The sequence below is a fragment of the Mytilus trossulus genome, chromosome 5 (genome assembly GCF_036588685.1).
Source record: "Mytilus trossulus isolate FHL-02 chromosome 5, PNRI_Mtr1.1.1.hap1, whole genome shotgun sequence".
In the NCBI taxonomy this organism is placed as follows: domain Eukaryota; kingdom Metazoa; phylum Mollusca; class Bivalvia; order Mytilida; family Mytilidae; genus Mytilus; species Mytilus trossulus.
The window spans coordinates 53,354,032-53,369,166 of record NC_086377.1 but is presented as its reverse complement, the minus strand read 5'-3'; positions in this window follow the sequence as shown (position 1 = coordinate 53,369,166).

Here is a 15,135-nt window from a genome sequence, read left to right as displayed (position 1 = left end):
AAACAATTCGGAAACCATTCATTGATGGAAGTAAGTTCTAACATTGAATACATGTACAAGTTTATAACAATAAACAATGAAATACCTATGAAAACGCTCATTTTTATCTCTTTTGTTAGTACAAGTAAATGAAAGATTGAAAATATTCAATGATCATGTGTATCACAAATGTTAAATGTTACAGAGAAAGATATTTATTCAGATAATATATATATACAGTTGATATGAATGATGGACTTGGATTCCTAATATATGGAAAATATGACTCCATGCCATCTGAAATCTATAACTGATTTTGTTTTAACTGTGATGTTAAAGTTACTCTTTTTCCCAGACTCCAAAATAGGTTATGTAATGTAACATACAAAAAAGATGTGGTGAGATTGCCAATAAGACAACAAGAGACCCAATGACACAGTTATTAACAAATATAGGTCACCGTACGGCCTTCAACAATGAACAAAGACCATACCGCATAGTCAGCTATAAAAGGCCCGAAATAATAAATGTAAAACAATTCAAACGAATCCACCCGCCCTTTAGAGTATTCTAGTCTGATGAACAGAACGTTGTCTATATGTCGGACTAAACTACTTTCAAAAGTAACTACACTCAAAAGTAATGATTTCATGGTTCAGTTTGAAAGCAACTTAACCAAAGATATTGGTTTAATCTACACACAAGTCCGAATTGCTGTCAGTAAGATGTTTCAATATTGAGATAATCAGCTTGCAACACGATGTAGATATTTGTTAATCACTTAAAACATGGTGGACTCTTTCTGACCATCTAGCTATGCTGATTTTCTTTCTCATCGACGTCAGCAGCGGATCCAGTCATTTTCAAAAGATTGAAGGGGTCTCCAACCCAGGAGAAAAACATTCCAAATTTAAATCTCCATTCAAATTCATGTTTGGTAAAAAAGGGAGTAACACAGAACGTTCAACTCAGATCTCTTTTTCAGTTCAATTTAGGTTTCGTTATGGCTACTCGTCAGCCGTTAGCATTTCACATTTTTAATGTCTTGTCAAATACAACTTCGCCAATTCAAACTTAGGGAGATACCATTTGATTTTTATGGGCTAGGATGATTTTTTTTGTCCTGCATTTTATTTAGTTGTAATCTCTGTCCTTCCTTTTTTATTTTTCACAATATTTGGTCCTGCCTTTTTTATATAAATTTATCCCGTTTTTTTGCCCAGTTGCTCATCCTGCCTTCTTTTTTACTGAACAATCCTGTCTTGCCTTTTTTATACTCAAATCCCTGTCCTGGTAGCCCCCTTAACTTGGACTGGGAACCTCGGAACTTGGAATAAAAAAAAACCAATTAATTACACCACCTTTTTAAAATCAAGATCCAAACCTCCTATAACAATGTAAAAGATATATTATATATAGGCCTATTTCGTTTATTTCGTTGTATTTCGTTTCTTCATTTTCCATTTCGTTTCGTTTCTTCATTTCGTTTCGTTATATTTCGTTTCGTTTCGTTGTATTTCGTTTCGTTTCGTTATATTTCGTTTCGTTTCGTTTCGATTCCGTTTCTCACTTTATAAGTACCGTAGATTCTAAGATATTAATCTGAAGAAAATTTTAAAAAGAATAGGTTTACACTGTCCTGTCTAAGACAGCAACCATTTGATTTTCGGGGGGGGTCTATGGATTTGTTTATGGATAAATAAATCCATGTGTTGTTCCTTAAACTGTATTTAACCTCAATCGGAATAAGTTAACTTGGTATTATTACAACTGGCCTTGTAAGGATCAATGTCAAAGAAAGCTTCAATGGTTCATCACTTGTGAACAACTGCACATTTTTAAATAAAATATAACATAAATAAAATATTTCTTTTAAATACACAACACAAAACATTAGAATACAATATGATAGCAAATTTAAAGCTCAAAAATTTGTAAAAGGTAAAAAAAAGTATATCTTGATAAGTAACCATTATATGGTATAGGAAATTGAACTCGTGATTTTGTCGTCATATTTTTCACCAGATTATTGTGTTTCATTAAAGGGATCAGGAGTTAAATGGTAGTTCCCTGCGAGAAATGTATGTGATATACATTAGATAACAAAAATATTACATAGTGACTGAATTGCTACTATTCAGATCACATCAAAAATATTTTATGATAAAAAGTTATGTGTTTGCGGGTTGAAATGAAAGCAGTAGAAATGTATGAAATATGGGATTCAAGATATATTGTTCACGGTCAAATTCTACTGCAGTCAATAAACAATTTATATAATGCAAAAGACAAATATGTCGGAAACGATTTTGAAATAAAATAATCATGTTCGTCAGCGAATCTCCTTATCAGGACATTCTATATCTTATTGCAAAATATTGTGAAATAGCAATTTTGTTTTTAATTAGAGTTATCTTTCTTTGTCCAGAATAGTAAGCAAGAAATATCTAATTGTAAGATTTTTTTTTTATTTGGAGTTATCTTTCTTTGTCCAGAATCAACTTAAATCTTTGTTATATATACAATATACAATGTATATTCACTTTTTACTACCAACTGATAAATTAAAATAATCTTTACCATTCAGTGATAGCAAGCAGTTTTTTTACATCTTAATATTTTATGATGTATTTAAATGAGTAGTTATTGTTGCAAACTCCATTAGAAATTTTAATTGAGATTAGTTTTTGAATAAGGGAACTTTTAAGGGGGATGTGATTAAAAAAATTGGGTTCAATTTTCTCATTTGAAATTTCATAAATAAAAAGAAAATTTCTTCAAACATTTTTGTGAGAGGATTTATATTCAACAGCATAGTGAATTGCTCTGAGAGAAAACAAAAATTTTAAGTTCATTAGATGTTTATTGAATAAATGCACATTTATACCCCAATGGGGTTGAAGGCATATATAAATGAACACAATACATCATACAAAAATAACAACAAAAGAACAAACATTATATACATATAAGTATCTATCATGCAGTTGTTGAGTCCACTCTCCTCAGTGACCATGACTTTTTAACAAATGGAGCCGTATACTGCATAATTGACGGACACGAAAGACATAAAACCAATTTATCCACATTATCCATATTATCTATATCAGAATAGGTATTTCTAACTTTCTGCAAAAATTCAAGTCTCAAATCTTTATTTTTAATACATGTAAATAAAAAATGTTCTTCATCATCTATTTTATTTAGACAACAATGTTGACATAAACGTTCTTCCCTTTTTATATTTTTGTATCTACCCCTTTCAATTTCCAAAATATGGTCACTTACCCTTAATTTAGTAATTTTTTTCCTTATTTCAAAGTTATTCTCTTTAAGTAAATAAGGCTCAGTTTCGTATTTCTTTTTGATTTTACTATAGATAAATAATTTATTATTTTCTGTTAAAGAATTTAATTTTTTAAAGAACAGCTTTTTATAGTTTTCTTGCATAATATCTTTCATGTGTTTATTCATTTTATATTTTTCTTTTATGAAGTCAATATTTTGTATATCAGATATATTTAAATTATTTTCATGAGTTATATTTTCTACAAAAGTATACCAAGAATAGGTTCCTGATTCATCCAACAGTTTAGTTGTGCAGTATGCATCATATAACAACGGATTAATTTCTGTGTTAGATACTCTTGCCATATATTTTAGTGCTTGAACCTTTACATATACATCTAATGGATATTGTCCTAACTCTGCCCTTGATGCAATGTTAACTGCTTTTTTACTTAAACCTAGAATTAATTTGCAAAATTTTAAATTCACCTTTTCAATAAAGCTATTATCAATTGACGTAAGTAAATCAAAATCTTTATCATTATTTACTGCTCTACTCTGAGACCTCAGTACTTTTTCATAGTAGTCCATATACCAAATTTCTGAGTTATACATTAAAATTGGTTTTATTAAAGATTCAAATAGTTTTTTATGTATATTTATAGGTATATTTTCTATATTATTCATATATTTAAACAAACTGAATAGAACTTTTGTGCCTTTTTTTGATAGTTCCATATGTGATGTATGGAATTTACCAGAAGCCTCTATAATATTACCTAGATATTTATATTTTAATACTTTTTCTAATTTATAACCATCCAAAGTAAACTCTGCTTTAGTGTACGGTATGTTTTTTTGTTGAAATACTATCACTTTAGTTTTATTTATGTTAATTGACAACTGCCATTTTTTACAATAGTTGCTTAATTTCTCTAATGACTTCTGTAAACCCTCTGCACTTTCAGACAATAAAAGTAAATCATCGGCAAACATAAGACAGCTTAATGACATGTTATTAAGATTTACTGGTTTACAATCACTATCAAAAATTTCAGGAAGGTCATTTATATAAATATTAAAAAGATTAGGACTGAGGCTGTCACCCTGTTTCAAGCCTCTATCTATAAATACTGAATCAGATATGTTTTCTTTATATTTTACTGAAGCTTCAGTGCATTCATACATATTTTTTAACACTTTATATAATTTAGGTCTAATATTATCAGTCTTTATCAATTTATATAGAAGGCCTAGTCTCCAAACTGAGTCAAATGCCTTCTTCAAATCTACAAAACATCCAAATAATTTTTGGTTTTTATTATTTATATATTTATTAATAACTGTTTTTAAAATAAACAAACTATCTGAAGTTCTATTATTCTTTCGGAATCCAAACTGTGATGGATTCATGTTATCTTCAAAAATTATTATCAACCTGTTATTTATGACAGAATTAAATATCTAACTTAAACAATTCATTAGGGAAATACCCCTATAATTAGCTGGATCGAGTAAGTCTCCCTGTTTAAAAATAGGTATTATATATGATTTATTCCACTCATCTGGATAAATTGAACTATCTAATATTAGATTAAAGCATTTTGCTAATGAAGTTAGCATTACCTGGCTACTGTGTTTTATTATTTCATAACAAATTAAGTCTGGGCCAGTACTTTTACCATTCTTTAGTGATTTTATAACATTTTTTATTTCAGATATTTTAATAGGGTCATCTGTTTGTTTTTCATTTAATTTTTGTTCTCTGTTTCCTACCTCTTTAGATATTAAATTTTTGAAATTTTCATCTATTTTATCTGGTTCTCCTTGTGTTTTAAAGTGTTTAGCTAGCACATTAAGATCAAAAAGTGGTGAATCATTTGAGTTTGTTTCTCTTTTATTAATTCCTTTTAAGATATTCCAAAATTCCTTACTCTCTGTAGGAGACAGATTTTTAAGTTTATTTAATATGTTTTGTTTATACTGCTTTCTTTTAAATTTATATGCTTTTTTCAAAAGTTTACTATAATGAAAAAATTTTAATTTCAAGTTTTGGTCAAAGGGAGATAATTTTAGTTTTTTGCCTATCTTTTGTACAGTTTTTCTTAATTCCAGATATTCATTATCTGTCCATGGTGCTTTATTTTTTTTCTTTACCTTTTTAAAACAATTTTTTATCATACACTTTTCTGATAGATTAGTATAAATATTACATATTGCATTACTTGCAAGATTTATTCCTTCTGATGTTTTCTCAAATTTGTTTGTCTGAAACCTGCCTATTTCTTCATATATATTTGATTTAGTCAGTTCCATTTCCAATAATTTTTTAGAAAGTTTAGTCCATTTATAATTAAACTTTTGTTTTATATATTGGCTTTGAAGTTTACTGATCTGAAAATTACATGTTATATAAGTTACCAACTGGCAGTGATCTGAGAATGGTGATGGATCTTGCACTTTAAAATATTTCACTGAAGAGAGCAGACTCATACTTGTAACTGCATAATCTACAATACTACAACCTTTTGTATTAAAACATGTTATATTACCCAAAATGTCTCCTATAAATCGACCATTTAATAGTCTGAGTTGGGCAGTAGCACAGAGATCTAAAAGTTCTCTCCCTTGAGAGTTCAATATCTTATCTTGTGACCTTCTTGTCATGTCATAATCTGACTTATAATTATCTGGTAATAAATGTGATAAATTATCATTATTGTCATCATGGAGAACAAAGTCAGCATGAGTAGATACTCTGGAGTTAAAATCCCCTGTAATTAAAATCTTTCCCTTCCCTGCTAATTTACTTATTTCTGACTCAAGGTTCTGATACTCATTATTATAATGTGGAGAATTAAGTGGTGGTATGTATATGCCACAAAGATATAAATCTTCATCTAAGCCAAAAAAGGTTTTATCCAGCTTCAGCCACATTCTATTTGCAGACTGTGATATATTTTTCATGTGTATAACACCATTTTTTATTTCCTTTTTAATATATACTATAATACCTCCACTATATCTCCTTGCTTTCTTTTTTCTGCCTCTTGACTTTGAAAAACAGTCAAAAGTAGTAATATCTATATCAGATAGGTCCCCTTTCCATGTTTCTAGTAAAAAATTTATATCATATTTTATATTTTCTAAAAATGTTTCATCTCTGTGCTTGTGCCCAAGTCCATTTACATTCCAACTTGATACAGTTATATTATCAATTTGAATATGTTTCATTAATTATATATTTCTCTGTTTCCCTGCAAGAAGTTGACACTAAAATTTAAGCTTAGTCCTATGGTTCTAATTAGTAATCATATATAAAGTTGCTAATTCAAAGAAAGAAAATTTATAACTGGTCTGTATATTGATTGATTGATTGTTGGTTGCTTAACGTCCAGTGGCAAATATTTCATGCATATTCAGGACGAGAACAAGTTCACAATAAATACAATAGGTAGGTTGATACAATAGAGGCCATCTGGGATGATGGTCGGAGAAATTTGGACTGCCACCGGAAAAGGAGGGTATATTGGATAGGGACAGAAATTTTGCCTTGCAACAGGCCACCTACGGACCCCTCAAAAGAGTTGTTGCAAGGGTTCTTAACGTGCAAAGAGCGTGGCACTCTCTTAACACGAGGCATCGGATTTAACGTCCCCTTCTGACCGGACGTGACTGCGAACTTGATACATCCCGCACAGCCAAACGGACGCCCCACTTCGGCAAGCGTTTTACTGCCGGTCGGGAGAAGACCAAGTGACCATATTTCTATTCCCCAGTCACCCTTGGGGATCTGGTCTGTATAAAAATAAGACCTAATTTATTATCATTACTTTTCATTATATATTTTACCATATATACTTTATCATGTGATATTAAAAGTTACTTGCAAAATAGGTTTTAATTATATATATAGCAAGTTTTTGTTAATTTTTAGCTTTAAATCTATTTTCCCATAAAAGATGTATTTACTAGAAAAATAATAATGAGAAATGTCAACTCTTTTGTAAACATCTAAATTAATGAATATCTGCATATTTCTACAGTATCGATTAATAGTTATAACAAGAAAAAAATAATAAAAAACACACCAACATATCCAGTATTAACAATGTCTGAATTCTTATAGAAACCAATTAAGTCATGTAAAATGTAAGTTCAGTTTGTATATATATAGTAGTTTTTAAGTGGTATTTATTTTCCAATTTATATTTATGTATTTATCATTTAAAAGACAGCAAACTAGCAATAAAACAAAACCAAAACATTCATCTATCTACTTAATATTTCCTGTTCCAGTAAGATTAAATTAATGAATATAATCTTATGTCTTTTCTTTATCATGGCATGAAATTATTTTGTTTACATTATTAAAAACAATTAGCATACAATGACTTAATTTAATTATGTGAGTATGCAGCTTACATGGCCAATAATTTTCTATAATAAATTCCTGTTTAAGTTAGGTCCTCACATACCAAATGTTTATCAATGGCGATACTATTATCACTAGTAATTGACATAAATACCATTATCAGTATAAAGTACTAAACAAAAGTGTCAAAATCAAACTTGTATATTAGTACACACAAAAATTATTTTGCTTCCAATAGCAAGAGACAAAAATCTTGAGAAAAAATCAATACAGATGTTTAAAATTGGTTATAATTAACAATTTAACACAGTTCTTGAATAAAGTTTTTAAGAAATAATTTGAGCTTTTCTTGTGTCTGGTCTTTATTCATGTTATTATTATCATTTGTTTGGTTTACAGTCCTCCCTATTTCTCTGGTATAGCCATGATTGTAATCAATATTGTTTTCATCCGTATTTAAGTAAGGCGTTGGATACATCTTTTCATGTTCACTGTGTAAGAGCCGATCTTCATCATTATAGGTATTATTATCATGAGTGTAGTTTTCACTTTTACGATATTGATAATTGTTTTCATCTCTACTGTACGGGTTGTTACGGTTGACCTCTCTACTGTACTGGTAGTTACGGTTATCTTCTCTACTGTACGGGTAGTGATGGTTATGTTGTCGACTTTCTCTTAGTAGCATCCTACTGGCATAGTTGTGAGTTGTTGATCCAATATTTTTGTTTCTTTGAAAGCCAACCCTGAGTTGTTGTGTTGGTTCCTTCAAGCCAAGTAATTTATTGATAGCAATTTTATAAGACTTAACTAATTTTGGTAGTCCTGATTCTTGAGTTATGTGTATTCCATCTATAACATCATGTTCGGTGATGTATGGGCTTCTTGATAGAGTACACTTATACTTCTCTACCATACGTTTAAGACCCAAGTTAAATTCTCTTCTCTTTTCCTCATATGTTTTTCTCCAATGCAAATTTGACTGGAATCTTGGTAGAATTTCACCAATCACTATCTCTGCTGTAGGGATATAGTCCTTACATGTATGTAATAGATCTTCGAACTCATTTAATGCTTCATTTGTGTTTTTTCTATTGATATCATTTGAACCTATTTGTAATAGAATAACTTTGGCCCTAACATTACATGATTCAATAAATGACTTAGCACCACTGATGGTTTTGTCGCCCAACGTTGACACCTGAACCACTTTATTGTTGTACATTAGCCTAGGATTAATGTTTTTTGTAATTGAAGTGCCTACGATCCATAAATCAATTACAGGTACCTCATGTTTCAGTAATTTATCTTTTTGATTACTAACTGTCATATCAGTATTTTTTTCTCTGTCTTGTCCAAATCCTGTGTCTTTCTCATCTAATTGACTGCTTTCTTCATGCACATTTTTATCTGTGTTTATGTGTTTGTGATGGTCCTGTCCCTGTCTTATGGCAGGATTAGATTTGTTTTGATCATATTGTTGTCCATCTAGATTATGTGAACTTTCTGTGTTTACATTATCCTCACTAAAATTTTGTAAAATTTCAAATTTATTATATGTTTCTACATTGATTTGTAGTTCTTTTTCCTCATTTTCTGTACTGTGTGTAATAGTTTCTTTCATACTATCTTCGATTTGAATTTCTTTGTTTATTGGCTTTATTTTTGAAATATTTGCCATCTCATCAATTTTATTTTCCAAACCAGATACTTGTGATGTCAGTTCAACCAATGTATCAATAAAATGTGTATTATCATCATTCGACTTTGTTTGATTTTGATTTTCGGTACTTATTTTCTCTTCTATTTTTTTCAATCTTTGATCAACCACATTATTCATATTGTAATCTTGATAAACCTTTTTTTCCAGAGCTTCCACTTTTGTACCTAAACATTGTAGTGTTTTAAGCATCTCATTTGCCACTATTTGGATAGATTTAACATCACTCTGTAGTGTAATGGATTGATCAATATGATCAGATTCTATACTGTGTATGGCATGTAATATGTCATCATCACACAAGGTTCCTTGTTTTTCATTGTTTTTTTCACCTTCCTTATCAGTTTCTGATGTTGGGGTATGATCATTTTCATCTGATTCTCTTGATTTCTTATCTGAGTTTTGAATGTTTTCATTTTGTTCAGCTTCATTTTGTAAGGGTAAAACTAATGTCATTTGGTTTATTATTTCATCAGGATTATTTTCCTTGTTTTGCACAAAAATATCTGCTACTGTTTCACTTAGCAAGTTAAATTCTGTCTCTACCCATTTCTGTGTGACACTGCCCTGTACTAAGCAGTTCAGTGTTGTATAAAATATAGTTATTGTGATAAGTTTTTTACCCTTCACAAATATCTGGGTAACAGATTTATATAGGGTTGATGGTAGTGATGAGCTAAATGGCTTCTGTTCATCGTCAAGGGTTATTCGTTTACATTTAATATCAAAATCACTCCAAGAAACCGTGATGAGTTCACTTTCTCCAAGCTTTATAAAGTATCTCAGTAGAAACATTCTTCGCCATATAGCGATTGATGATTTATTTGCATTAAACGTTATCTGCCGGGGGTCGGTTTTCAGTTGTACCTTTTTACTTGCGGGACTTCCGGTTTTCCCCATTTCTACGTTTTATTAAATTAAGCGTATTTTTCTCTCCCTAGTGTCAAATAATTCAATTTTATATCAATCTAATTACTTTTGCATCATAATATCATCCTTTGCTTACAATTCAACGGTCCCTTCTTGCAGGAAAATTAACTTTTTATCGGAGCATTTTCACCATGCTCTTTCAGTCCAAGGGAGGTCATTAGAACACATTCATTCTGTGTCAGAAACCTATGCTGTGTCAACTATTTAATCACAATCCAAATTTAGAGCTGAATCCAGCTTGAATGTTGTGTCCATACTTGCCCCAACCGTTCAGGGTTCAACCTCTGCGGTCGTATAAAGCTACGCCCTGCGGAGCATCTGGTTTTAAATTTGTACCACTCAAGTTTTGAATTTCACTCAAAATGCAAAAATATTCCAATTTATATTGTAGCAATCATCGCGACTCGGAACCAATAGATTCTAAGATATTAATCTGAAGAAAACTTTAAAAAGAAAAGTTTTACACTGTCCTGTCTAAGACAGCAACCATTTGATTTTCGGGGGGGGGGGTCTATGGATTTGTTTATGGATAAATCCATGTGTTGTTCCTTAAACTGTAGTTTACCTCAATCGGAATAAGTTAACTTGGTATTATTACAACTGGCTTCAATGGTACCTGATGACATGTCAACTATGGACTTGTGGTGTTCACCTTATCATCTGATACATCAGACTGAGGATCATCACTTGTGAACAACTGCACATTTTTAAATAAAATATAACATAAATAAAATATTTCTTTTATGTAAACAACACAAAATATTAGAATACAATATGATAGCAAATTTAAAGCTCAAAAATTTGTAAAAGGTAAAAAAAGTATATCTTCATAAGTAACCATTATATGGTATAGGAAATTGAAATCGTGATTTTGTCGTCATATGTTTCACCAGATTATTGTATTTCATTAAAGGGATCGGGAGTTAAATGGAAGTTCCCTGCGAGATAAGTATGTGATATACATCAAAAAACAAAAATATTACATAGTGACTGAATTGCTACTATACAGATCACATCAAAATATTTTATGATAAAAAGTTATGTGTTTGCGGGTTGAAATGAAAGCAGTAGAAATGTATGAAATATGGGATTCAAGATATCTTGTTTACGGTCAAATTCTACTGCAGGCAATTAACAATTTATATAATGCAAAAGACAAAATATGTCGGAAACGATTTTGAAATGAAATAATCATGCTCGTCAGCAAATCTCCTTATCAGGACATTCGTTTTGATAGTTGTAGTATTTCTTTGTTTGATCTTCTTCGACTTTTTGAATGTAGTGTTCTGTTAATATTTGAAGTGAATTTAATTTAATCACCATTGTTACAACATCTCGTAATGTTTTCGCAAGTACGATTGATGAAATGCAGATGAACATCAAAGTTATTTTCTGTTCGCATTCTCTTTAAGCAGAACACTTTTTTTTAAATTGTACCACTCAAGTGGGGATTCCAATTTATATTGTACCAATCATCGCGACTCGGAACCCATAGATTCTAAGATATTAATCTGAAGAAAATTTTAAAAAGAAAAGTTTTACACTGCCCTTTCTAAGACAGCAACCATTTGATTTTCGGAGAGGGGGGGGGGGTCTATGGATTTGTTTATGGATAAATCCATGTGTTTTTTCTTAAACTGTATTTTACCTCAATCGAAATAAGTTAACTTGGTATTATTACAACTGGCCTTTGGGCATGACAAGTAAGGATCAATGTCAAAGAAAGCTTCAATGGTTCATCACTTGTGAACAACTGCACATTTTTAAATAAAATATACCATAAATAAAATATTTCTTTTATGTACACAACACAAAATATTAGAATACAATATGATAGCAAATTTAAAGCTCAAAAATTTGTAAAAGGTAAAAAAAAGTATATCTTTATAAGTAACCATTATATGGTATAGGAAATTGAAATCGTGATTTTGTCGTCATATGTTTCACCAGATTATTGTATTTCATTAAAGGGATCAGGAGTTAAATGGTAGTTCCCTGCGACTCGGAACCCATAGATTCTAAGATATTAATCTGAAGAAAATTTTAAAAAGAAAAGTTTTACACTGCCCAGTCTAAGGCAGCAACCATTTGATTTTCGGGGGGGGGGGGGGGGGGGGGTCTATGGATTTGTTTATGGATAAATCCATGTGTTGTTCCTTAAACTGTATTTTACCTCAATCGGAATAAGTTAACTTGGTATTATTACAACTGGCCTTTGGGCATGACAAGTAAGGATCAATGTCAAAGAAAGCTTAAATGGTACCTGATGACATGTCAACCATGGACTTGTGGTGTTCACCTCATCATCTGATACATCAGACTGAGGATCATCACTTGTGAACAACTGCACATTTTTAAATAAAATATAACATAAATAAAAAATTTCTTTTATGTACACAACACAAAATATTAGAATACAATATGATAGCAAATTTAAAGCTAAAAATTTTGTAAAAGGTAAAAAAAGCATCTTCATAAGTAACCATTATATGGTATAGGCAATTGCAATCGTGATTTTGTCGTCATATGTTTCAACAGACTATTGTATTTCATTAAAGGGGTCAGGAGTTAAATGGTAGTTCCCTGCGAGAAATATGTGTGTCTAAGGCAGCAACCATTTGATTTTCGGGGGGGGGGGGGTCTATGGATTTGTTTGTGGATAAATTTATTAATTTTTTTTCGCAACAAGTCGAAAACACTTTTTTTCTTTCAATTGTAGCAATACAAAAAGTGACAGGTGAGGGTGAAACAAGCAGAATCAAAAACCAATTATTTTTTTTCTCCAAAAACTGGAAACAAACTTCTTTTAATGAAAAAAATCTGATACGACTGTACGGAATATTTCTGTTCTAGTAAGATAACATTCTCCGTTGACATGATTTTAATGTATCTTTGATATTGATTCTTCTTCAGTATTAGAGGAATTGAAGGTTTAATCGTTCAAATTCGCTACGTTCAATTTGATATATATCATACATAAACACATCTTTTGGCAGATTTTGTTTTAAAGGTGGACCTGTAGTCGGCGCTTGTTCGTCTTCATTACGAAACGAATAACTTGTCTCTGGAAAGCTTTGCATTTCTCATCAAAAGTTATCTTACGAACAAATGTGCTCTCAATTTTGGGAATTCCAGTTGGCTTTTCCTGAGCATAGGTTTTCTCAGAGGATCCAAGGTATAAGTTGGGCTTCTTTGTACTCGGATCGATTTTGTTAGGTTCATCAGTCAAAAGTATGAACTGAAGAGGTGATGTCTGTCCTCATAGAGGTGTTGGAATCGGTGTTGACCATCATTAACTTTGACAAACATATTTTGCACTTTATATGCATGCATTCTACATACAAATCATTTTCATCACTGTTGTCTTCGGCTCATCGCCGCTATCCTATTAATCGAGATTCATTGAATACCTCGTTTAGATTGAGAAATTTTCAGAAATTATAAGTAAATCAATGCATTAAACTAATGGCTACGGTCAATTGTTAACTTTAAGGATGTCTGCTGCTCTAATTTAAAATAACAAGGATTTCATGTGATTGCTTAAAATGAAAACAACTTTGATATTTAAACAAAATAAAGTAATAAAATCATTAGTCTCCTGTGTAGTTTTCAAAATACGAGACATTTAGAAAATGGCGGGAAAAGGGTTTTCTTCAGACTTTACTATTTGTTAACATTGGAATTGTTTTTTACCCTTTAAACCAAGAAAAAATAACAAGGATTTCATGCCGCCGGATCACTAAATCTGAAATGATCTATTGTGGATTGACAAAAGTGGGGTGTCGTGTACAAAAAAATTTAATACATTTGGATGGATAAAACCTGAGAAAATCGAAAATATGACAAGAATTCAAAAACATGACCAGCAGACATCCTTAAAGTAAGAATATGTCAGAATCGTCGTTAACATGAAAGTCATTGATAAATATATAACAAAGAAAATCAAATGACATACAACGGAATGAGTTATAAAGGTAAATCTAATCAGATATTTGTACAGGTAATTTTACTTAGACTTTTGATCCCTTTTTCCTATTATCTTTCCTTTTTTTACTGTATTCCTCAGTTCAGTCAGAGCCTTTTCTCAGGGTTCTGTCGATTTTTTCTTATCCAAATTCTTGTTTTAATACCTTTCAAACTCTCTGTGTTAAAAGCTGTTTTTTTTTCATATCTTAATATATATATATATATATATCTTTATTACCAAAGTCTATATCTTGAACCTGGTATGTTTGTAGTCCTTTTCTTTCCTAAGCTAGGTATAAATGAAATCATACCACGTCTTTTGAAAATTCTCAAACTTTATACTGTAACTTGCTGGTCCTGTTTTAATTGCAACCTAAGTGTACTTTATTTCTGGTCTTAAATATATTTTCCTTGGCAATACAATTGGGAAACAGTTGGTGCAAGAAAATTGGTTCCGTTAATCTTATTGTTTAGAACAAAACCCTTGTTTTGCAATTCTGTATTAGATCTCCGTTCTATTCGTAGAGAGACAGTGAATAGATAAACGATTCACCCGGACTGCCATACAGTTTGACAGATTTTAATTTGATGTTTCTGCTCGCAGAAAAAGTAAGTCGATCATGCACAAGCTTGTCCGGTTCCAATTATGGATCAGAACCTCTTGAGAGAAAAAAAAAATCGTTTTATGCAGATATCACCTCCCGAATCTATGTTCCTTGGTACAGAAATTAAGTCTCAACCAGAAAAGTCTACTTTATTATTTGATGACTTTCTTCAATTCTGCCATCTCGCTCTGGAGCGAACATATTGCGCTCAAGAGCACTTCCATCCATTCTACAGTCTTCAAAAAAAAAGTCTTTCTGTTTTTCTTCACATC